The sequence below is a fragment of the Chiloscyllium plagiosum genome, unplaced genomic scaffold (assembly GCF_037043375.1).
Source record: "Chiloscyllium plagiosum isolate Xiang-an unplaced genomic scaffold, Cpla_swu_hap1 HiC_scaffold_3, whole genome shotgun sequence".
In the NCBI taxonomy this organism is placed as follows: Eukaryota; Metazoa; Chordata; class Chondrichthyes; order Orectolobiformes; family Hemiscylliidae; genus Chiloscyllium; species Chiloscyllium plagiosum.
Genome location: NW_028270141.1, coordinates 34049854 through 34076136, shown reverse-complemented (window position 1 = coordinate 34076136; position 26283 = coordinate 34049854). Strand labels below are relative to the sequence as shown.

Genomic DNA, 26283 nt, shown 5'->3' with positions numbered 1-26283 from the left:
CCTAACCATGCCCTGAGTTTATCTGTCATCCCTATTAGTCCTCTTGCATTGAAATAAATGCAGTTTAATTTATCGGTCCTACCTTGTTCTCTGCTTTTTCCCTGCCTGTCCTGACTGCTTGGCTTGCCTTTGTTCTCAACTGTACCGGTCTCAGATTGATCTCTTTCCTCACCATCTCCCTGGGTCCCAACCCACCACCTTACTAGTTTAAATCCTCCCGAGCAGTTCTGCCAGTACATTAGTCCCCTTCCAATTTAGGTACAATCTGTCCTTCTTATACAGGTCACTTCTATCCCAAAACAGCTTCCAATGATCCAAAAATGTTAATCCTTCCCCCGTACACCAGCTCCTCAGCCATGCATTCATCTGTAATATCCTCCTATTCCTGTCCTCACTAGCTCGTAGCACTGGGAGTAATCCAGATATCCAGTAATCCAGGACCTCTCATTTAAATTCCTGCCTAACTGTGTATACTGTCCCTTCAGAATCTCAACCTTTTCCCTTCCTATGTCGTTGGTTCCAATGTGTACAATGATCCTGCTGGCTCCTCTCCCCCTTGAGAGCATTCTGCACCCTGTCTGAGACATCCTTGATCCTGGCACCAGGGAAGCAACACACCATTCTGATTTTTCACTGCTGGCCACAGAAACATCTGTCTGTACCTCGGACTAGAGAGTCCCCTAACACAATCGATCACTTGGAACCTGATGTACCTCTCATTACATTAGAGCCAGACTCAATACCACAAACTTGGCTGTTCGTGCTACATATCCCTGAGTGTCTGTCACCCCCTACATTTTCCAAAGTAGCATACTTGTTTGAAATGGGGATAGACACAGAAGACTCCTGCACTACCTGCCTACCTCTCTTACGTTTCCTGGAGCTATCCCATCTATGTTACTGAGATTTCCCCCCTTCCTAGAACTGCCATCCATCACATCCCCATGCTCTTGTAAATTCCTCATTGCCTCTAACTACCTCTCCAACTGATCCATTTAATCTGATAGGATTCACAAATGATGGCATTTATTGCAGATATAATCCTCAGTAACCCGTAAACTCTCCCTAAACTCCCACATCTGACAGGAAGAGCATATCACTCTATTAAGGGGCATTTTTGCTTATTTTGATCTACAGACCCAGAAAATAGCACTGTCTTATTCCTCTATAAAACACTGCTCCATTTTAAATTAATATTTATGGCTTATATTTTAAGTTTAATCAAGAGACATAGCTCAATAAAACATATAATCAAGAAAGGACCCACTCTACACACTACTGCAGACTTATTTTAAGGCCATGCTTAAAATCCGCCTATCTGCTTCTGTGCCATGACCTCTCCCAGACAGGTTCCTCTAAGATCTGTTGTGAATTTCACTGTTTGTTTTTAATTTTCCCAGACACACTCCGATGTCCAGCGATACATGAACTCAACAGCAAAGGCAACAACTGCTAACTCTGTCAGCTGGCAATGTAGGTTTCTTTCTCTCTCTGTCTCCTGCACCGACCTCACCATGTGCTTCCTTTGTCCGTGCTTCTCCCTTTTAAAAGTGCTGTTGTTTGGCCTTTTTTTCCTCCAAAGTTCCAAAACAATTCAACATCATATAAAGCAGTAATTGCTGCTCCTGGAATTCGAGGAAATCACCTCCAACACCTAAAATACCTCAAAAAAGGAGCAGCTTGTTACAGCCAGAAATTTTTCCCATCCTCCATCTTGGGATTACCCAGAATCCTCTTGTTCTGGTCTCTTCACATTACCCCTCCACCTGACAGCAGTGTACTCACAGATATGTTCCTTTTGCACAGTTTTGAGGTGAGTTTAATCAAAACACTTTGAAGTCACATGAACCACCTCTCATTGAGTGGAGGATTTCTTCTCTTGCATTATTTCTGAATTTTCTTTTCCGTAGCATCGGAATGGCCAAGGTGCAGGTTGCCTGCGGAGCAGATGCTCAGATCTGACAGAAATAAGTACAGAGAATGCTGGAGAAACCTGACATGTTTAGCATCAGCTGGTGGTGGAGAGAGAAACACAATTACAGCTTTGACCCTTCTTCCACTCTGTTTTCAGGTGTCAAGATGGAATGGATGCCTCAGCTGGGCCAATTACCAGGAAATTCAGATGTTGGATGGCAAAGTGGCTCAATGGTTACCTACTGCTGCCCTTCAGCGCCAGGAACCCAGGTTCAATTCAACCCTCTTGTGACTGTGTGGGATGTTCTTGGGAGGATCGAAGTGGACTTGATGGGCCGAATAGCCTGCTTCCACACTGCAGAAATTCTATGATGTTACATAGGTGTCAGGGAGCCGAGGTTTGGAATGTAGTCAGGTGTCAGGGGGTGGCATGTATCAGGAGTGTGGATGTCAAAGGTGTCAAGTACAAAGGCTTGCAGATGTTAGAAGAGGTTAGAAGAGGTCACATAGGAGAAGAGGAGGTATGTGGCGATGTCATTTTTCAGAAAGGTTTGGTATCAAGGAATCAAATCAGGTTTCAGGGGACTGGGTTGGATATTTAGTGGATGATCAGTGGGATTAACCAGAGAGTCAGTGCAAATGATTCAGAGTTCAGTTTTATAATTAGTCAGGAATTACAGCAGGTTTTATTTCCTCAGATGGCTGAACTTATGTTACAACCTGCCTCGGGACCAGAAACAGTTCTCTTTTAAGTAGACGAAATCTGTGACGCAGGTGGCTTACTAAGAAAATAAAGCCACAAGATTCCATAGTTTCGAGCAAGCAATAAATCTTTCTATCCAATATCAGAACAGCAATACAATATTTACAATATAATACATGTTGTGTTCAAGCACTCAGAATTAATATATGATAAATATATATAATAGACAATAAGCAAACAATCCATAGTATGCATTAAATAGAAAATCAAATTAAAAAAAGGTTGCAAAGATTTCTCAGTAATTCCCCAGAGCTGTTAATGAAACAGTTGATAATCAAAACTCATTGAACTTCACAAGGGATTACAATTTGCTGATCTGCCCACAGAATATGCTCTCAAAATCATTTTGTCATGGGCACCTCAACCGCTGTCCCTATTCTGATTGATCACCCTACTATCCTTAACTTAAATCCCCTTGGGCACCAAAAACAACAATCCATTACTTATTCACACTCACAACTCTAGCTTTTCATCTACAGTTGCTTCGCTAAGCTAGAACAATGTATGTGTTTTTGCCCTAAGCTGTAGCCACGCTCAGTTAAACTAGGTATCTTTGTACCTAAGATGGTGCCATAAGTAGCGACTTGTACACTTTTCACTGTGTTCATTTCAGTACATGTGACAATAATGCTAATTCTAATTCCATTTATTGAGGACATTTTAAATCCTATTCTTAGCTATGCTGAACAATTAATTACTTGTATGTTTTTCCAAGCAGCTAGACTCCCAGGACTATACTGAGCCCTAATTCCAAAGAGCAATCCAATTGCTCGTAGGACTTCTTACAGAATCTTCTATAGAGTCTAGGCAGTTTACCTGCTGTACAAGAAGTACAGTTAAAAACAGCACTGTATAGCATGGAGCTTATTTCTCTCTTTCATACACTTTTCCAGTCTCGCTACCTGTTACCTTTGAAATTCTCCTCAGCGACTTTTGGACTATCCGAAGTGTGCTGATGAAAATCTTGCAACTAGCCCCTTACCATATTTCCAGATGAAGTGCATGTAATTAATATTTTGGAACAGGGAAATGAAACAACACCTTGGAACTGACTGTTCCTTGAATGTTATATTTTCACAGAATGCTGGATTCTGCAGTGTAACAATGCTTACAAGTGTGCTTTGGTAACACATTTCATTTTAATTCAAAACACAAGTCTAAAACCTGCGAAACGACTGGTCAGGCAGCCTATGTAATGCAGTTGTGAGCTGACTGGCTTTAAGTAAGATTGATTTTGTTGACCAGACATTGGAGTGTGATCAGTTTGATTTCCCTCTGGAGATACACTCATGTAAAAATGATATTGTTCTGTGGAGTGTAGTGGGCGGCACAGTGGCACAGTGGTTATCACTGCTGCCTCACAGCTCCTGAGACCCGGGTTCAATTCCCGCCTCAGGCAATTGACTGTGTGGAGTTTGCACGTTCTCCCCGTGTCTGCGTGGGTTTCCTCCGGGTGCTCCGGTTTCCTCCCACAGTCCAAAGATGTGCAGGTCAGGTGAATTGGCCATGCTAAATTGCCTGTAGTGTTAGGTAAGGGGTACATGTAGGGGTATGGGTGGGTTGCGCTTCGGCGGGTCGGTGTGGACTTTGGGCCGAAGGGCCTGTTTCCACACTGTAATGTAAACTAAACTAAACTAAGTAGTCAGAGAGTCTTTCTTCCAGGTGAATTATTTGAAGGATCATTCATTTACAGGCTGTGCAAAAGTGATGGATCACCTTTCACAGAATCATGAAGCATAGAATAAGGTTAGTTAGTGCTTTGTATCTCTTTGTTTAATCATAAAACTAACTTTCCTGTACAAAGTGTTTTTGTGTCGTATCACAGAGATTCCATAGACATTTCCATGCACAAAATTGGGGCCTCAGGTACAATAAGGTTAAGACCCTCTACAGGACAACCTCTAATGTTGATACATGTTTCACATTTAAATTCATCCCTGCATTAGACTGGCTGTGGCTGTTTTTTCTTTGTCTTGGATCACATTCAGTTTTATTACATTAATTGTTAGCATTGAAGTACAGCAAGCAAGTAGGAAGGCAAATGGAATGTGACCCTTATTAGAAGGGGGTGGCACATAAACATAGGAACATTGTACCACGACAGGACATTGATGAGACAACACTTCACGCAATGTGTGCACTACTATTCTCCTTATGTCAGGAGGGATACACTTTGGTTGGAAGCAGTCGAGAGTGAGGCATTCCTGATGAAAGGCTTTTGCCTGAAACATTGATTTTCCTGCTCCTTGGATGCTGCCCGACCTGCTGTGCTTTTCCAGCACCACACTGTCGACTCTAATCTCCGGCATCTGCAGTCCTCACTTTTGCCTTTGGTTGGAAGCAGTTTAGAGACAATTCAAGGGTGTTGCCTTATGAGGAATGATTGACCAAGTTGGCTGCATATTTTTTGGAATTTAGAAGATGAAAAAATGATCTCATTGAAACAGATAAGATTCTGAACAGGCACAAGACATTAATAGCTGAATGAATGTTTCCTCTCGTGGAAGAGCCTAGAACTAGGGGACAGTGTTTAAACAGAAATTACCCCTCATTTAAGAATGAGAAAAGGAGAAATTGTTAATCTTTTGGAATTCTCTTCCACAAGTATCAGTGGAGACTGGATCATAGAATATGTGTAAGGTTGAGTGAGACAATTCAAAGTAAAGGGTTCATGATATCTTTGCTCTCAGAACATCTACTGAGCATGTGCAAAAGGTGCTTTGTCATCTGATCACATAGACCTGAAACTTGAATCTGTAAGGTTCTAGAAGATGTTTCTCTTACCTTCCCTTGTGTATAGCTATGTTCAATAAAGCTTGTTCATGTTCACTCACCTCCGTGAAGACCTGATCTGACAAAGTACAGATTTTTGTTTGTCAAGGAAGTCAAGGGAAAAAGGCAAGAAAACGTTATTCAGGTCTGTACTAGAATAGCTGGGCAGGTTTGATGGGTGAAGATTAGAATAGTACTGGAAATGCACAGCAGGTCAGGCAACATCGGTGGAGCAGGAAAATCGACGTTATAGGCAGGAGCCCTTCATCAGGATTCCTCATTCCTGATGAAGGGCTCCTGTCCGAAACATCGATATTCCTGCTCCTCAGATTCTGCCTGACCTGCTGTGCATTTCCTGCACCATTCTAATCTTGATTTTAATTTCTGGCGTCTGCAGTTCTCACTTTCGCCAGGTTGGATGGGTTGAATGGCCTACTCCTACTCCTATTTTTTATGATTGGATGATCTTACTAGGTTTCGTAGTCATCAAGATTGGTTGCTTTAAGTTTTTACTCTGGGTGGCATTGATGATTGCAACAAAATTTGATTGGATTTGAGAAGTGTTTTTTTTTTCCCTCAAGTTTCCAGTCATTTCCATATTGCCAAACACAAAATCATCCAAGGACCAGCATAATTGGGCAAAGTTTCAAAATTTCGAACAAAGATTCCTTTAAAAATGTTTTAAAAACTATTTTAGAGTGGCACATTGGTAAAGAAAGATTTGCATTCATATAGCACTTAAAGGGTTTGGAGGAATATGGGCCAAGTGCAGGCAGATGGGACTAGTTTAGTTTGGGATTATGTTTGGCATAGACTCGTTGGACCAAAGGGTCTATTCCTGTGCTGCATGACTCTATGATCACTAGATTTTTGAAAGCACCTTACAACTAAGTAAGTACTTTTTCAAGTATGAAATATCTCTGGTGTAATATAGGAAATGCTGAAACCCTTATGTAAATACAACAACCAACAATGTGTTGATGATCACGTATTATTTATAATGTGGATTCAGGGTTGACCTTTAGCCAGGCTACCAGGATATTCTTTGAAATTGTGCCAAGAAACATTTTATAGCAGATGGGGTCTCGCTTTAACATCTTATGCAAAAGGCAACACCTTGGACAGTGCCATGTTAACTCAGTCTGGAGTGTGACATGAGGTCAGAACCTTATAACTCAGAAACAAACTTGATGGAGCTATGTTCAACGTCAAATTTTCATATAACCTCATTGATAATTCACAATGCTGAAGAAGGGACACTGAAATCAATCTGGATTTTAAAAACAATCATATTCTGCTTTGTAAAGAAGACAGGTTACCAGAGTGCCTTATTATACTCTAATTAATGCAGAAAAACAAAGAAACCACTGTGCATTTATGACATCTGCCTCAATATACTTCCTGGACATCTGCATTATCTTTTTCAACAGTTTTGATAACGACAAAGAACCCCATTGATTAAATTTGCACCTGAAATTGAACTTCTGAAATAAGATGCTTATTAAATAAATTGTGTAAAACCTTATCTATAATTACAACTCATAAATCTCCCTGAGTTATTTCACATGTCTTCGATGCACAAACAAAACAGGTTATCTCGTATGCTTCCTTGCCAGAAATATTTCAGTTACACTTAAAATTGAGATAATTCACCATAAACATTTCTCACACTTGGGTTTTAGAAATAAATCGAGGAAGGTTACCACTTAAATCATGATGATAGGGTGTTATGGTCTAATGGACTCACGTATAATAAATGGTCTATGTAAAATGAATCTGGTGTACCGTATGAGTCCAATACTAATTCATCTGCTATCCTAGCTGAAGTTAAGGATGAATGCGATATAGAGCAATTATAATGTGGAGGAGAATAAAATAATAACTTTTGATATGTGTAAGAGAGAAAGAGTATAGGGGATGGGGTGGGGTGGGGGGGAGAAGGGAAGCTGTAATATTATTTTTAGAACTCAACCAACCAGAAATATTGAATCTTATGTGTTAAATTTGCATTCAGTGAGTAACATTTCTCAGCAAAGCCAAGTCAGGCCATTTACCAGCATGTATGTGTAACTATGCACTTCTCAGCTTATTGGTGCTGTGACATATATATTGGCTGATGTGTTGTCTTGCAGCAATATACAGTTAGCAACAAAATTAAAGGATTAGCCTCTCAATAGTTGCAGAAAACCATCATTGTTCTGGGTCTACTATTTCTTCTAAATTGAAGTTCAAATCCTCAGGGCAGTTTCAGATTTAAAAGAATCATGAACTTGACCGGTGTCATTCATCTTCTTTAAGGCTAGATTATTAACGAAGACATTCTACCAGACACCATATATTGAATGCTTCACCTTGCACTTATGTAACTTGTCCTTGGATGATGCAATCATCTACTCTCCTTCAGAGGAATGCTTCTTTTAAGTGATTCATGGACCAGAGATTAGTAGGATCACATGTTCTTCCTACTTTTAAAAAGGGAGACCAAGTTAAGACTGGAAAATGAAGATGCAGTATTTTAATAACAGTAGAACTGTTCTTGTGTCATATAATTTCTTGAATTCTACAATCACACATCAAAGTATGCATAAAACACCCAGAAGTAGCTTGCATGATTTAGAATGAATAAATGCAGTTGGGAAAACTTACAGAATATTTTGATTAGCTAATAAATATGACAGACGGGGAAATGGAGTGGATGAACTTTCGAAAACCTTTGACAAAGTATGGCATGGAGATAACCAGAGATATTAATGATAGCAAACGAGAAGGGAGAAAGCAAAGAGTAGAGGCTGGATTTTCATGTTGAAGATGGGAAATTAGGGATTGAAATTGCTCAGAATGTCATGATGTGGTGCAGAGATAGCAAATAATGAGATCTCAATGCAGTGGCGGCTAGATGCTCTCTAAATGGGCCTGCTGTCCTCTGGAACCTGAAACAGAAGCAACTGTGAAAGCAGGCCAAGTCTGAAGCTGTCAGGTGAAAAGGCTTCCTTTCCCAGAAACATGTACCCCATTCTTCAATGGCATCAATGGCTCATCCACACAAAGTTAAACCTTCAGACCAGCCTGCTCACTTTCAAATCCTCACCCTCTGACACACACATATACCCCTCATCATCCACTCCTCTCACTGCCTGCAGCCCTCATTCCCCAACCTCCAATTTCCTCACTCCTCTTAACCTCTAACCTGTCACGCCCTCACCAACATTTAGAAATCCACCGACACTCATAAACCTGCCAAGAATCAGAAATGTCACTTGAGTTGACACTTGGATAAACTGTTAGTCTCTTAGGAATCTCATAAATCTGTCAAAGCCATCAAGTTTGCATTTCCTAAGATATCTGAATAAATAATTCATCTTTCATGTGCTGTGAGCTTGCACTGTCAGAGATATGACATTTTATGATAAACAGTAAAAGAGGCAATGTAATTTTAATTCACCTTTTATACCCTTCTCACCTCCAAATCATAATTTATCCTTCCACACCTGCAAGTGTAAATTAAGAATGCTTTTAACTTATGACTGACAGAGCACTGAGGTCATGTTGTGGCTTTATAAGACATTAGTTAGGCTACTTTTGGAATATGGTGTGTAATTCTGGTCTCTGTCCTATCGGAAGGATGAACCTGAAAGAGTTCAGAAAAGATTTGCAAGGACATTGCCAGAGTTGATTTGAGTGACAGGGAGAGGCTGAATAAGCTGGGGCTGTTTTCCCTGGAGCATCAGAGGCTGAGGGGTGACCTTATAGAGGTTTATAAAATCATGAGAGGCATAGATAAGATAAATAGTCAGGGTCTTTTCCCTGGGGTGGGGGAGTCTCAAACTAGAGGGCATACATTTAGGGTGAGAGGGGAAAGATTTGAAAGGGACCTCAAGGGCAACATTTTCATGCAGAGGGTGGTGAATGTGTGGAATGAGCTGCCAGAGGAAGTGGTGGAGTCTGATAGAATTGCAGCATTTAAAAGGCATCTGGATAGATATATGAATTGGAAGGGTTTGGAGGCATATGGGTCAACTGCTGGCAAATGGGATTGGATATCTGGTTGGCATGGATGAGTTAGACCGAAGGGTCTGTTTCCATGCAGTCCATCTCTATGATCCTATGACTCTATGACTGCTACTGTGAAAATTGCAGAAGTTCTAAATATGCATTTCTAACGAGGTACCATCAACTTCTAAATTAGAGCATCTTGGGTTTGCAGCTTGCCCCCTTTCCCATATTAGTTAAGATGATCAATGAAGTTCATCATTTCTAGTGTTAGCCTCCATGCATAAGCCCTTCAACAGGAATGTTCAACAGGACTTGTTGGCCATGCAAGAAGAATTAATTCGGTGTTTCAACTGGCTGATGGTTCTTTCTATCACTGTCCCATTATCCCCCAAAAAGGAAAAAAGAAAGAGTGCATGGAGATAACACAAAAAAATTCCTGATGAAGAGCTTATGCCTGAAGCGTCGACTCTCTGCTCCTCGGGTGCTGCCTGACTTACTGCGTTTTTTCAGTGCCCACACTTTTCGATTCCTGACTCTCCAGCATCTGCAGCCCTCACTTTCTCCTGACAGTCTTGTGTTGTAACTGCAGCATCTGACCTGAGGAGTTAAGGGTAAGTTCGCAGTGAACATGGAAGTGGATAGAGATACACGACAGGGTCCAGTTCATGTCATTTCTACTTACTCTCTATGTCAATATTCAGCTGGCGAAGAAGGAGCAGTGAAATTTTTTAGGCAACTACAGAAAGCGGCAAAGGAATATTGATAAGACAGGAGAATAGGCTAAGAATTGGCTGATGAAAGGCAGTGAACATGTGACGTGATATACTTTTGCAGTAATGGCGCCCAAACTAGAAATGGCTTTCTGCTGTGTAAAAAGAGATAGACTTGGAATACAGGGTCTTAGAACATTAAAAGCAGTATCTCGGGTTGATAAGGCCATAAAATGAGATAATGAAATTCTAGGTTTTATCATATGAAGTATAGCGTCTAAAAGCTAAAAGGTAATGATGAGCCTATATTAAATGTTAATATGATCTCAGTTCAATTACTGTGTGAAGTAATAAGCTCTCCACAGCAAGAATGATATCAAAGCATTAGGAAAGGTAAAAGGCAGATTCATTGGCTACCTGGTATGAGGGTATGAAAAGAAACACTTGAAAACTAGTTTTCATTACAACAATAAAGATGATGGGTTAATTTTGTTTTGTGTTATCTCCACGCGCTTTTTTTTCCTTTTTGGGGGAATAATAGGAATGTGATGGAAAGAATTATCAGCCAGTTGAAACAAAGAATTAATTCTTCTTCCATGGCCAACCAGTCCTGAGATGGGACATGAAGCAGGAGCTTTTAGCTCAGTGATAGAAGAGGCTGTTGTTATGTCCAGGGAGAAAGGTAAATGATTAAGGACTGAATTTTCATTACAGAGACAGGATATGGTTTTGGGTCAGAAACTGAATAAAAGTCCGGTTATCACTTTAAAAAGTCCTTTTTATCTATGGATGTTGTTATGGATCATTACCATGGAGAACTAATGGAACCACAGGAATGGAGGTAGGTCAGACTAAGTGTGAGAATTGTTCAGAATCTCAAGACATCCATCTCTGAGGCTGCTGTTGCCTTGAGGGAGAGTTCTGAGGTTTGAGTCAAAGACTTTCACTGCATCAGAGATAAGCAAGAAGTCAAGGCCTGGTGGTCTCTTGTTTCATTAAGTTCTGGTGATCATGAAAGTGAGGAAGAGGTTCATCCTCCAGGACATTGGCAGGATAACGCCAACTCATCACGCAGCAGGGATCCTCTTTGTTTAATGCCATCTTCCCTTCATGCCCTCATCCTCGACCTTGTTCTCTTCCTGCTCCTGCTCTTTCTTCATTGAGCTATCTCATTCCAGGACCTCAATATCTATATGTCTATGAGCGGTCATTTTAAAGAGACTGTAGAAGATCACCACAGTATAGGTGTTGGGAAGTCATGTTGAGATTGTACAGGACATTGATGAAGCCTCTTCTGGAATATTATGCCCAGTTATTAGTAGGACATCATTAAGCTGGAGAGGGTTCAGCAAAGATTTACCAGGATCTTGCAAAGATTTACCAGCATCTGCAGTCCTCACTTTGACCAATATATTGGGCACGTTCCATGGGCACTGACCGAATGCACTCCACACCCACAAGCACATCCCAAATTTGCTTATAGGATGCTAATGCACTTCAATGATACACCTAAGGCTGCATGGGCAACTATCATTATAATATTGAGGCAAGGACGCTTTGCTCTCAGGGTCAAGCGCCCAGTTTATAGACTTGACCTGGCTATAACTCTGGGCTCTTTGTTTGCTCTCATGGAGCCCATAACCTGGATTGCTCACAGCATCCCCAACATCCTCTGCCTTAGGTGCATGGAATGTTCATGACTTCCACAATATCTACTGAAATGGCAAGCTGTTCTGGAAATGGCACATGGTAAGACGGGATAGGAATTGGGCACAAAAACTAATGATAGATAATTAATGTGATGAATTTGACATGATATGGTGAGAGAACTTGCTGAGTCATCATGGTGGGAATTCCTCTAAAAAAGACAAATTAGATATAGCCAAACGAAAGTAAGATTCAGCCCAGTTTACCTGAACTAAAGTTGAAATGTTGGATTAGAGGAGGTGTTCCAACACTCCATTATGGACTTTTAAAGATGATTCCACAACCAGGGATGCCAGTCAATTCAGGGATTTCCAGTGAGCAGTGAGTGGTCCAGGAACAGGACGTTGTAGGAAGTGGTAGAAATAAGGGTGATTCTCACTGTGAGAGCTCAAACAACAATTCAGGCAGTAGGTTTGGTGTGGTGCAGCAAGAAAACTCATTCAACTTCGCTGGGAGAATCCAACTCAATGCAATTCAAACTCAACAAAAAAACAATAAAACTCCATCCAGTGATCATGTTCATTCATTTAAATATTTGAAGAAGAATAAAGGAGTAGTGGAATAAAGCAGAAACAAGAGGATCTCTTTTTTTCAGTATGTGCTGTCAATCAACATCCCCATCCTGTATCTGGATTAGTGGTGCTGGAAGAGCACAGCAGTTCAGGCAGCATCCGAGGAGCAGTAAAATCAATGTTTTGGGCAAAAGCCCTTCTTCAGGAATAAAGGCAGAGAGCCTGAAGTCTGGAGAGATAAGCGAGAGGAGGGTGGGGGTGGGGAGAAAGTAGCATAGAGTACAATAGGTAAGTGGGGGAGGGGATAAAGGTGATAGGTCAGGGAGGAGGGTAGAGTGGATAGGTGGAAAAGAAGATAGGCAGGTAGGACAAGTCATGGGGACAGTGCTGAGCTGGAAGTTTGGAACTAGGGTGAGGTGGGGGAAGGGGAAATGAGGAAACTGTTGAAGTCCACATTGATGCCCTGGGATTGAAATGTTCCGAGGCGGAAGATGAGGCGTTCTTCCTCTGGGCGTCTGGTGGTGAGGGAGTGGCAGTGAAGGAGGCCCAGGACCTCCATGTCCTCGGCAGAGTGGGAGGGGGAGTTGAAATGTTGGACCACAGGGCGGTGTGGTTGATTGGTGCGGGTGTCCCGAAGATGTTCCCTAAAGCGCTCTGCTAGGAGGCGTCCAGTCTCCCCAATGTAGAGGAGACTACATCGGGAGCAACGGATACAATAAATGATATTAGTGGATGTGCAGGTAAAGCTTTGATGGATGTGGAAGGCTCCTTTAGGGCCTTGGAGGGAGGTGAAGGAGGAGGTGTGGGCGCAGGTTTTGCAATTCCTGCAGTGGCAGGGGAAAATGCCAGGATGGGAGGGTGGGTCGTAGGGGGGTGTGGACCTGACCAGGTAGTCACGGAGGGAACGGTCTTTGTGGAAGGCGGAAAGGGGTGGGGAGGGAAATATATCCCTGGTGGTGGGGTTTTTTTGGAGGTGGCGGAAATGTTGGTGGATGATTTGGTTTATGCGAAGGTTGGTTGAGTGGAAGGTGAGCACCAGTGGTGTTCTGTCCTTGTTGCGGTTGGAGGAGTGGGGTCTGAGGGATGGAAAGATAAGCTAGAGGTGCAGGATGAGGACGAGATGCGTTGGAGGGCATCTTTAACCACATGGGAAGGGAAATTGCGGTCTCTAAAGAAGAAGGCCATCTGGTGTGTTGTGTTGTGGAACTGGTCCACCTGGGAGAGATACAGCGGAGGCGGAGGAATTGGGAATATGGGATAGCATTTTTGCAAGAGGTAGGGTGGGAAGAGGTGTAATCCAGGTAACTGTAGGAGTCGGTGGGTTTGTAAAAAATGTCATGTCAAGTCGGTCGTCATTAATGGAGATGGAGAGGTCCAGGAAGGGGAGGGAGGTGTCAGAGATGGTCCAGGTAAATTTAAGGTCGGGGTGGAATGTGGTGGTGAAGTTGATGAATTGCTCAACCTCCTCGCAGGAGCACGAGGTGGCGCCAATGCAGTCATCAATGTAGTGGAGGAAGAGGTGGGGAGTGGTGCCGGTGCAATTACGGAAGATCGACTGTTCTACGTAGCCAACAAAGAGACAAAGTTAAAAATCACACAACACCAGGTTATAGTCCAACAGGTTTAATTGGAAGCACACTAGCTTTCGGAGGTGATGAAGGAGCGTCGCTCCAAAAGCTAGTGTGCTTCCAATTAAACCTGTTGGACTATAACCTGGTGTTGTGTGATTTTTAACTTTGTACACCCCAGTCCAACACCGGCATCTGCAAACAAAGAGACAGGCATAGCTGGGGCCCATACGTGTGCCCATGGCTACCCCTTTGGTCTGGAGGCTCTGTATTGTCTTACTTCCTTGCAATCAGTGGAAATTGCAGGCAGTATTTCTGTCATGCCCCAGATTATATGGCCAATGCATGAAACTACCAGCTAGCAGCGTGTAGTGCAAAATTAGCCACTGACCTTTTTAATTTCAATTCATTCTCGGCAATGTCATGACAACTTCTAATTTAGTTTATTGTTTAATGCATTCAAAATATCAGTTCTTGCAGAGATCAGCTCTAAGACTGCGCACAGACATCATTAGACAATAGAATCCTAGAGGAGTTACAGGAGCAGAGGAAGCCATTCAGCCAGTGATATCTTGGCTGTCTCTCAGCAAGAGCAACTCAGCTAATCTCATTCTCATTTTTCATTACCCTCCACTTTTCAATACTTTCTCTGCTTCGCTCTTCCAAAACCTTCTCCCAACCCTCCTCTTCCTCATCCCCATGACTATTCCCTTTCTCTGCACGTTCCCCTCCACTCTTCCTCTCATCGTCTCACTCCAATTAACGTGTTCACAAAAAAACTTGCTTATGTTTTTTCACCTTGTCGTGATATTTTTCTCTTCAGACAATTATCTAATTCCCTTTTGATAGCTATAACTGAAGCTGTCTCAATCCCAATCACAATATATTTCATATCTTACCCATATGATATAAAGAAAGGGCTTTTTCTCGTTCTACTTTCATTTCTTTCTCTCTTTATCTCAAATTGATGTCTTCTAGTTTATGCCTTTCTGTCAATGGTAAATTTCTCCTTAACCACTCCAGTAAATACAGGGTTAATGGTAGGGTTCTTATTAAGGTGGAGTTGCAGAGGGATCTTGGGGTCTATATTCATAGATCTTTGAAAGTTGCCACTCAGGTGGATAGAGCTTGTAAGAAGGCCTATGGTGTATTAGCGTTCATTAGCAGAGGGATTGAATTCAAGAGTTGTGAGGTGATGTTGCAGCCGTACAGGACCTTGGTAAGGCCACGTTTGGAGTACTGTGTGCAGTTCTGGTTGCCTCATTTTAGGAAAGATGTGGAAGCTTTGGAGAGGGTGCAGAGGAGATTTACCAGGATGTTGCCGAAATGGAGAATAGGTCGTACGAGGATAGGTTGAGAGTGCTAGGCCTTTTTTCATTGGAACGGCGAAGGATGAGGGTGACTTGATAGAGGTTTATAAGATGATCAGGGGAATAGATAGAGTAGACAGTCAGAGACTTTTTCCCCGGATACTACAGAGTGTTACAAGGGAACATAAATTTAAGGTGGAAGTATAGGGGGGATGTCAGAGTTAGGTTCTTTACCCAGAGAGTGGTGGGGGCATGGAATGCACTGCCTGTGGGAGTGGCAGAGTCAGAATCATTGGTGACCTTTAAGCGGCAATTGGATAGGTACATGGATAGGTGCTTAAGCTAGGACAAATGTTCGGCACAACATCGTGGGCCGAAGGACCCGTTCTGTGCTGTATTGTTCTATGTTCTATGTTCATTCCATGGAAGATGAGCAGCTGTGGGTCCCCTCCAATTTTGCTGCATTGTGGGGTATAAAAGACCAGAGGCTTTACAATACAGATCAACTGTACATACACTGGAGGTTGATGCTGGGTCTGGCCTTCCAGATATATGTGTTCCTTATCCATTCATGCAACCCCTTGGTGCAGTGAATACAGGGATGAGCATAAGTTCAGTGCCTGGATCCAGTGGGGAATGATTCCAATGAGCCTCAGTGAAACAAAGCAGCTCTTCAGTCACATGATCATTTAGCAGGCACAGCAATCACAAATAACATCTGTCCACCAAACATTAGGACATGGAGGGCCCTGATAAGAAGGCCAGTGGTATGCTTACGTATGGACATTGCAAATCGTAACCCTGGTTCAGATATCTGTTGCACAAGCCTTTTGGCTTACATTCTGGAACAGATTGAAAATGTGGCCTCAATAATGAGGACCTCAACCCCACAGCACGAAAGAAAGGCATAGTGAATAAAATGTGGATATTTTATAGCGCAAGGCGTGAAGTAGGTAACTCCTGCACTTTATGCAGGCCATTTGACCTTGGAAGATGATTGCTGCTTTGGCAACAGGGTGAACCTTTTCAAGATGCAATTCATTTTTTTTGCGTCACAGCAGTTAGTAGGATTGTTTCATTATGCTGTATGAGTGCTCGGGGCAAGGCATTTTAGTTGAAACAGTTGATCAATGCATGAACTCTGCATACAGCATTTTGTGATCACATTGGTCTTTCACCTGCCTGCGTGGGAATTTATGGCTGTTGTCTGAGAACGACCCTACACCTCACAAAGGTGAACACCCCCCACATTTAGAGAATGAAATATTTTCTCTGCTCACTCTGGGTTTGATTTCATTTCCACTGTGCACTATGATTTTGGATAAGGATGGAAGGCAACAGCCATCATACTCTAATAAGGGAGTAACAGGCTCAGCCTTTCCATTCAAATCTTTACTCCTTGCTTGTCTTGTCAACCCCAATGGCTTTGATTTTCACCATGTTCCCAGCCAACCAGTTTAATTACTCACCTCCTCACTTTGCCCTGAGGCACGTAGTGCAGTTATTTCAGACATGGTTGCTTGCTGTCCAACTCCCACTGAATTAAAGCAAGGATGACGCAGATTGTCAAAGACTGCCCCCCTCCACCTGCAGCATCCTTTGCCCTCCCATGTGTCATCATCTCCACCATATATATTAAGTTACCCCCTTTACAATGATTATCACTTCTTCATCCTAACAAGCAGTCTTCAAAATTCATGATTGACTTCCCCAGCTTCTTCATCACAGCACTGATTCATGATAACCCCCTTAACTTCTAGCTGACAGATTTCCATGACTGACTGGGCCCCACATCCCTAACTGACATGGAGAGACAACTTTGACAGATGAGTGACTGGGCTCCTGTCTGATCTGCGTGTACCTCCCTGACTAACCACAAATCCCCAAACTAGTTGAACTGGTCCTGCAGGATTAACAGTGGCCCACTTTCTGGATTATATAAGTACAGTCCCCTGACCCTGGACATCCCAAATAGCACAGTACTGTCCAGCAACATGCCGAACTCCTTGACTGACGTCTGCTGGTAACTATGGCAGTTGCTTAGCTTTCTACCTACGCTAAAAGGCAAGGAAAGACAAAAATACTATGAACATGAAAGAAAGCACAAAAAGGCGAGTGAGTGTGAAGAGTGCAAGTGGTGCCCTGTGAAATGCACCCTGGTAGAATCCATAAGTCAAATAGGTGCTACACCCTGTGCAAAGAGCCCTGCAGCAACATTACAATGAGGCACTGTGCTCCAAAGTATTTAAAGTGCCTTTAAAGTGATTCAGAATGGGTAAGGTTGGTCTGTGCCAATGCCAACCTTCATGAACGTATGGGTGGAGCATTACCTGAGGTGTTGGGGTCTATTATTCAAAAAGGCAACCTAGAGGAAAAACCGGCAAGCTCGAGTCACCAAGCACCCACATCGACTTTCATGTTGGGAACTGTCACTGCCTTGTTTCTATCTGGGAGAAATTGAAACTACATCTCAATGAGGTAAGATTTAATAGAAATGGATTGCTAATTGATATAAATAGTGAGATTCTCATGTCACAGTTCAAAGCTTAGCTGCAGAATTGAATTCTATTTTCTCAGCATCAAGCTTCTAAATTTTCATTCTTAAGATAAATGTTCAACTGCCTCAGTATTTCCCACATTTTTTAAGGTCCACCCAGTTATTTGCCTGTGATTTTGCAGACCCAACTGCCCCTGAATAATCCCTCACAACTTATCAAGTGCAGGTAACCTCACAAAGAAGAACCTTTGCAGAACCGACACCTTGTGTCAATGGCACAAATTGCTATATGGTGCTATTTAACAAAGTTACATTTCTCAAATTCTCTCTGAAAGGCCACAGATGGAAGGTAAGTGGGTAAGGCAAGTGGATACAAAGGTAATGCAGCAAATGGATTGGGAGCCTGGCAGGTGGCTGGGTGATGTCTTAGGATGGAAGCTAGGCAAGAATACAGGTGGTAAGGCAATAGGTGGCAGAAGGATAAGGGGAAGGCTGACCAACACAAGGATGAGGGATTTGGTAGCAGGTGGCTAAAGGTGTAGAGTGGCAGGTGGGTGCGTGCAGGGTTATGGCGGAAGCTGGTAAAGTAACAATAGCAGGTGGAAGGGATAGGGTAGCAATGGGTGAGGGTATAGGGTGGCAGGTGGTTGGGGGATAAGGGGAGGTTGGGTGTGTGAGGCTTAGGGTGGGAAGTTGGTTAAGTGGGTAAGATAGCTCTCCTGTCTGGGTTCCCTGCTACTTTAGTGAAGTTAAGGCTGCAACATGAAAGGAACTGGTGGTGTGGTGATGATGTCACTAGGTAAGAAATCCAGTTTCATTTTCTAGGAACATGGATTTGAATCCCATCATGACAGGTGGTGAAATTTGAATCCAACAAAACATTTGGAATTAAAAAGCTAGCCTAATAATGATCATGTAACCATTGTTGTAAATATCCACATGGTTTACTGATATATTACAAGGAAGGAAGCCTGCCATCTTTGACACAGAGAGTGATTTGTGTGTGGAATGAACTCCTGAGGAAGTGATGGATGTGGGCACAATTACAACTTTAAAAGACATTTGGATAAGTACATGAATATGAAAGGTTTGGAGGGATTTTGGTCAGGAGCAGGTAGGTGGGACTAGTTTTGTTTGGGATTATGTTCAGCATGGACTGGTTGGACTGAAGTGTCTGTTTCTATTCTGTGTGATTCTATGGCTATGACTCGATGTGACTCCAAATACACAGAATTTTGAGTGATTCTTAACTGCCCTCTGAAGTGACCTGAAAAGCTATTCAGTTCAAGGGTACTGAGAGATGGGCAATAAAAGCTGGCCTGCTGACATCTGGTGAACAAATGAAAAAAGCTTGTTGCCAGCATTTCTGACAGGATTGTTACTCTTATTTGCTCAGTGTTTTTGTTTAATTCTGTAGCTACTTCTCAGTTTTACCACTGAAGGTAGGAGAAAAAGAATCCAAATCTGTTTCACATCTCCTTTTATTTTCACAACAACAGGGAACAGAAAATTCACAGCCATTCTGACTCACCCACAACTTCAAAGATGCAAGGTGTGATTACTTTAAATACATTTTCCTTTTTTTTTAAAGTGGTCGCTGAGTGTCTTGCAGCTCTGAAAACACATTCATCCTCAACGTACACATCAACCGTCAAGTTTCCAGGAATGTGATACAAAATAAAGTGAATGCAGGTTACAGCAGTAATAGAGATTGCATGGCTATAACAAGCCTACCAGTACACCAAATGGATACATATTTCTCCAAAGAGCAGGACACAGTTGGTTAATTGCACAAAATGATGGACAAACCACCAGGGTCTAAACGATATCATGGAAGAATGTTTTATTGTCTAAAATCAAATTGGTTTGGATTGAATAGGATTTAAAATGTTAAAAAAATCTGTATCCCAACGAAACCCATCTATTTTGAATGGAGTCATGATGGGGATGGCCAATAATATGCAACTTTCAGGAGATGGAATGGTGGTTTAAATGTTATAATGAAGCTATACACCTCAGATTGAGCATTACAGTAGCGCCTCGACATACGAACAACCCCGTTCACGAACAAATCGGTTTACGAACAGGATTGTAAGTAAAATTTTGCTTCAACGTACGTACGAAATTCAAGGTACGAACGAAGGTACGAACGCAAAACGCCCGTGGTTTCATTGTTATTGTTCTGATTTGCTACGCGCACTTTGAACGCAAAAGCTCTTGAGCCCCGTGTGATCTCATTCAGTTCGTCTTTGGCGCGCACGCTGTGAACATCCAACGTCCAAGCATTGTTACGCTTTTTTTTGTTTTTTACATTAAATTAGCCCTCATTATGGCTCCCAAGAAAGTTAAAAGTGGTAGTGATAGTGGTATTAAGAAACCTAAACGTATTACTGTAAAAACGAAGAAGGAGATAATAGCTAAACACAAGAATGGTGCTCGCGTATCTGATCTCGCTATGCAGTACGACATGGCAAAATCGACTCTCTGTACTATCCTAAAGAACAAAGAGGCACTAAAGGCAGCTGACGTGGCTAAAGGAGTGACTATTTTAATGAAGCAAAGGCCTAAGTTGTTAGACGAGGTTGAAAAATTATTATTAGTTTGGATAAATCAAAAAGAGCTTGCTGGAGATAGTGTTAACAAGACTATAATCTGCAAGAAGGCTCTACACATACACCGTGATTTGTTGGCGACACTGCCGAGTACAAGTACTGCTAGCATTGAAGAATTTAAAGCCAGCAGAGGCTGGTTTGATAAATTTCGTCGACAAACTGGAATCCATAGTGTAATAAGGCATGGAGAAGCGGCTAGTTCAGACAAAAAGGCAGCGGAGGACTTTGTGAAGGAATTCAATAAGTTTGACGAAGATGAAGGTTATGTCTCACATCAAGTTTTTAACTGTGATGAAACTGGACTTTTCTGGAAAAAGATGCCCAAAAGGACTTACATAACCCAAGAGGAGAAGGCACTACCGGGCCACAAACCAATGAAGGACAGGTTAACGCTTTTATTGTGCGCAAATGCAAGTGGGGATTGCAAGATTAAACCTCTATTAGTCTACCACTCTGAAAATCCTCGCGTTTTTAAACGCAATAATGTGTTGAAGGCTAAACTCCTGGTAATGTGGAGGGCGAATTGCAAGGCTTGGGTCACGCGAGTGATTTTTATGGAATGGTTGACGGAAGTTTTTGCACCAGCTGTCAAATAATATCTTGAAACAAATAATTTGCCACTTAAGTGTTTTCCAGTAATGGACAATGCTCCTGCCCAGCCTCCAAATTTGGAAGAAGACTTGGACATTGAATACGACTTCATAAAAGTAAAGTTCCTTCCTCCCAACACCACTCCTCTCATCCAACCCATGGACCAGAATGTCATTGCAAATTTCAAAAAATGATATACGAAGGCTCTGTTCGCCAGGTGTTTCCAGGTCACCAACGACACAGATTTGACCCTTGGTCAGTACTGACAGGACCACTTCAATATCCTCCACTGTATAAGCCTTATTGATAAGGCATGGAATGAGGTCTCTTTCTGTACGTTGCAGTCGACCTGGAGGAAACTTTGGCCAGATTGTGTACCTGAGGGAGACTTCGAGGGTTTGAGGAGGAGACATCAGTATAAGTAGTGAAGGAGATTGTGACCCTGTGCCAAAATATGGGCTTGGATGTCGATGAGGATGATGTGGCAGAGCTGGTGGAGGACCACAGACAAGAACTCAGCACAGAAGATCTTGTTGAATTGCAACAGGAGCAGGTGAAGGTTATGCAGCAGGAACATTCTGGAGAGGAGGAAGAAGAGAGGGAAGATGTATCAAGTGTTCAAATCAAAGACATTTGTAGCAAATGGAGTGAAGTGCAGGCTTTTGTTGAGAGGCATCACCCTAACAAAACTGTGACCAACAGAGCAGTGAACATTTTAAATGACAATGTAATGTCCCATTTTCGGAAAATTCTGCAACAAAGGGAAAAAACAACTTTCTCTGGATCATTTTCTTGTGGCATCACCAACCTCCAAAAGACAAAAAAGAGAAAAGACTCCGGAAATATCCGAACAATGGGAAAATTGATTCAGTTCGCGAACTTTTCGGTTCGCGAACCGGGTCCTGGAACGGAATTCGAGGCACTACTGTATTTTAAAGTACATCCTTACCAGCTGTTTTTTTTTTCCAAACCTCAGGAAATTTGATGGCAGAAGAGCAGAAAGATCTGGTTAAGGAGGAATCTTTCCACTTCCATGCTGGATCAAATTTATCAGCATCACCTCTTTTCCCTGAAATGATCTGACTGATACTTGCGATCCCACCCCAACCCTTATGAATGTTGTTAACCAGAACATCCACAGTGTTGACTGGCTCCATAACCCTAACACCCCAGCTCCATCCTCCCTGACCTTGTCCAACTCTGCAATCTTGTCACACCAGCATCCCCCAGTCAACAGCCAGTATGGATGTTAAAATGTTAAATCAAAATGTTAAAATGTCCCTCTGAGTTTAATGGAGAAAGTGAGGACTACAGATGCTGGAGATCAGAGCTGAAAATGTGTTGCTGGAAAAGCGCAGCAGGTTAGGCAGCATCCAAGGAACAGGAGAATCGACGTTTCGGGCATAAGCCCTTCCTCAGGAATGAGGAAAGTGTGTCCAGCAGGCTAAGATAAAAGGTAGGGAGGAGGGACTTGGGGGAGGGGTGTAGGAAATGCAATAGGTGGAAGGAGGTCAAGGTGAGGGTGATAGGCCGGAGTGGGGTGGGGGCGGAGAGGTCAGGAAGAAGATTGCAGGTTAGGAAAGTGGTGCTGAGTTCGGGTGCAGCAGATGCATTAGATGATGTGTGTGGAGGTGCAGGTGAATTTGTGGCGGATATGGAAGTACCCGCTGCACCCGATGTGGCCTCCTCTATATTGGGGAGACAGGCCGCCTACTTGCGGAACGTTTCAGAGAACACCTCTGGGACACCCGGACCAACCAACCCAACCACCCCGTGGCTCAACACTTCAACTCCCCCTTCCACTCCACCAAGGAAATGCAGGTCCTTGGACTCCTCCATCGCCAGACCATAGCAACACGACGTTTGGAGGAAGAGCGCCTCATCTTCCGCCTAGGAACCCTCCAACCACAAGGGATAAACTCAGATTTCTCCAGTTTCCTCATTTCCCCTCCCCCCACCTTGTCTCAGTCAAATCCCTCGAACTCAGCACCGCCTTCCTAACCTGCAATCTTCTTCCTGACCTCTCCGCCCCCACCCCACTCTGGCCTATCACCCTCACCTTGACCTCCTTCCACCTATTGCATTTCCTACGCCCCTCCCCCAGGTCCCTCCTCTCTACCTTTTATCTTAGCCTGCTGGACACACTTTCCTCATTCCTTAGGAAGGGCTTATGCCTGAAATGTCGATTCTCCTGTTCCTTGGATGCTGCCTGACCTGCTGCGCTTTTCCAGCAACACATTTTCACCTCTGCGTTTAATCCCAGGTTTTCAGGTTTCTCTATCTCAAGTCAATTTCTGGTCCATTTTCAGATCCCTACTGCTTCTTACCCATCTCCAGATTAATATTCAGACCAATAGGACAGTGAAGGAATAAATACTTATTTATACTTACTTAGTGGAAAAAGACTTAAAAAAAAAGTAAATGACCAGTATGAGTAGGCTGCAGAGGTAGGCAACTTCAGGAAGGTTGGAGTTGGGGCAAGTTGAATACAGCTATTGGGACAGAAAAGATCTGAAGTGTTGAATGTGGGGTAGAATGTGGTGGTGGTGGGGGGGTATGCAGAGGAGTTCATTGACTCGAGGTAGGTATTGCTGGTCATAGAGTCATAGAGTCATAGAGATGTACAGCATGGAAACAGACCCTTCGGTCCATCCGGTCCATGCCGACCAGATATCCCAACCCAATTTAGTCCTACCTGCCAGCACCCGGCCCATATCCCTCCAAACCCTTCCTATTCATATACCCATTCAGATGTCTCTTAAATGTTGCAATTGTACCAGCCTCCACCACATCCTCTGGCAGCTCATTCCATACACGTAACACCCTCTGCATGAAAATGTTGCCCCGTAGGTCTCTTTTACATCTTTCCCCTCTCACCCTAAACCAAGGCCCTCTAGTTGTGGACTCCCCGACCCCAGGGAAAAGACTTTGCCTATTTATCCTATCCATATCCCTCATAATTTTGTAAACCTCTATAAGGTCACCTCTCAGCCTCTGACGCTCCAGGGAAAACAGCCCCAGCCTGTTCAGCCTCTCCCTGTCGCTCAAATCCTCCAATCCTGGTAACATCCTTATACATCTTTTCGGAACCCTTTCAAGTTTCACAACATCTTTCCGATAGGAAGGAGACCAGAATTGCATGCAATATTCCAACAGTGGCCTAACCAATGTCCTGCACAGCTGCAACATGACCTCCCAACTCCTGCACTCAATACTCTGACCAATAAAGGAAAGCATATCAAACACCTTCTTGATTATTCTATCTACCTGCGACTCCACTTTCAAAGAGCTATGAAGCTGCACTCCAAGGTCTCTTTGTTCAGCAACACTCCCTAGGACCTTACCACTAAGTGTATAAGTCCTGCTAAGATTTGCTTTCCCAAAATGCAACCCCTCGCTGGTGTTCTAGATACCTCTCTCCTAGATCGAGTTATTCTTACTTCCCTTTAACTGATGGTTTTCTGAGGCTTTGACAACTTCTTCAGCTTGCTACAAAGTAACATGATGGTTAAGTATGAGGCAAACACCCTCTTGGAACATTTTAAGTTCCGACTCACCTCTTGCAAATAAGTAGGTTGTTTTTTTTTAAAATTCCACCTCCATTAAAATCAAAGTAAGCTTGTTGGGATCAGGAATCAGATTTTTATCATTTTAACATCGCAGACAGCTGAAAGTCACCTGCTGTGAGGAATTAAAATTCCCCCTATTGGATAGTATTGGCTCTCATTATTCCCCATCATCAGTTTGACTGACAGAAACCAATAAATTCAAATAGCTGCAGGCTGCATGTATTCTTCATCGCTCACACTTTGAAGTGCTGTAATGTTTAATAAAAGATTAGGATCTCCTTCAGCAAATGTGAAAGTGTTGCAATTTGACAAGAAAGCAGTACACTTTTCTATTATGCTTTGTTACAAAAGGTTCTGTCCTGTGATTATGAAATGTTGGAGGTCATATGGAGGAGTAGCTACCAAAATTATTTAAAATCAATATCTGCTGCATTAACATTTATATTAGGACTGTCAGATTTCCTCATAGTTCCTACCATGAGCAGGATAGTAGGAACTGTAATTGTGGAAACAGCTTAGACTTGGTATGAAAGCGTACAAGCTGAATTCTATCGAATCTGGCCTTTTGGAGCGATAAGTAAGAAATGCTGGAATTACTCAGTAGCTCAGGCAGCTTCTGCAAAGATGGACAGACTGTTCAATCTTCAGGACAATGACAAGAAGAAGTCAGAAAGAACAGCTTTTAAGCAAGCACAGAAACTGGGAATGGGTTGAAGTCAAGAGCACAGCTAAAGGGCAGCAAAGGTGAGATTCTCTGTGCATGCATTAGGAAGGAAACCACCTGGATGGCACAACTGACCCTTCATTGCACGTGCATGAGTATATTTGTGCATCTTTTGTTTCTCGAGAACCAAGTGACACATTTTTGCTGTCCTTAGTCTGACCCCATCATACAACCTGGTTTAAGGGAGTGGTCCTCTTTCTCCAATGTCCATCTTATTATCATTAAATGTGGAACCATCACATACAGGAAAGCCTTCAAGATTCCATTTTATTCATCAACAGCAAACATAAAAACAGGTTAAAGCTGCATTTACGTTTGGGTGATGGAAACGGACTGCTTGTCTTTTCAGCACCAACAGATTTACAGTCAATGAGTGATCACTGTAGCCGTCTGTCATTAACTGGAATTGGGTGTTGAAGAAGCCCTGGCTGCCCTGTTGCGCCTGACAATACAGTATTCTATCACAGTGAGGGTGTTCTTCCTGCTCAATGTTTTCTTCTTCATCCTTGGAAGACTCTTGCTGCGCTCCCGACTCTGTGAAGTCTATCACGTTCCCTCTGCTCCAGTTGTACAGAGCATAGCCTGCTAGGATCTATGCAGCACACTCTGTTTGGTTTAGTGCAGCATTTACTAGAACAGCAGTCAGAATAGGGTGGCCACCCATTCCTTCATGTTGCATTTGGTTCTGTGTGTCCTAGAACCTCCTCAGTCTTCAGCAGCATTGTGCCTCCCTCATCAGGAGGAAACGGAATCAATAAGATTCTAGGCCTCCTGTAGCTCTTCTAAGTCTTGAGGGGCTGCATATCTTTGGCATTTGCTGCATGTTGCTGCCAGTCCTGGGCTCGCCAGTTCCTCCTTCATTTCTCTGTGCCTTCATTCCCACTGCAATGACAGCCCTTACTGAGGCTGCAGCCATTGGCCATGTTTTCAATGACTCCGGCTCAGGGAAGTAATAAACAGAACAGGTCCTTAGTAATGTGAGCAGTCAGCACCTATGTCACTCGAAAATGATGGTTTAATATACTCCTCCACTCAGTGGAA

The 26283-nt window shown here is 42.9% G+C and overlaps 1 pseudogene; it reads right to left on the bottom strand.

The window, feature by feature from the left end:
- The window catches only part of LOC148150546 (uncharacterized), a 304501-nt pseudogene that overhangs the window by 210763 nt on the left and 67455 nt on the right, over window positions 1-26283 (bottom strand).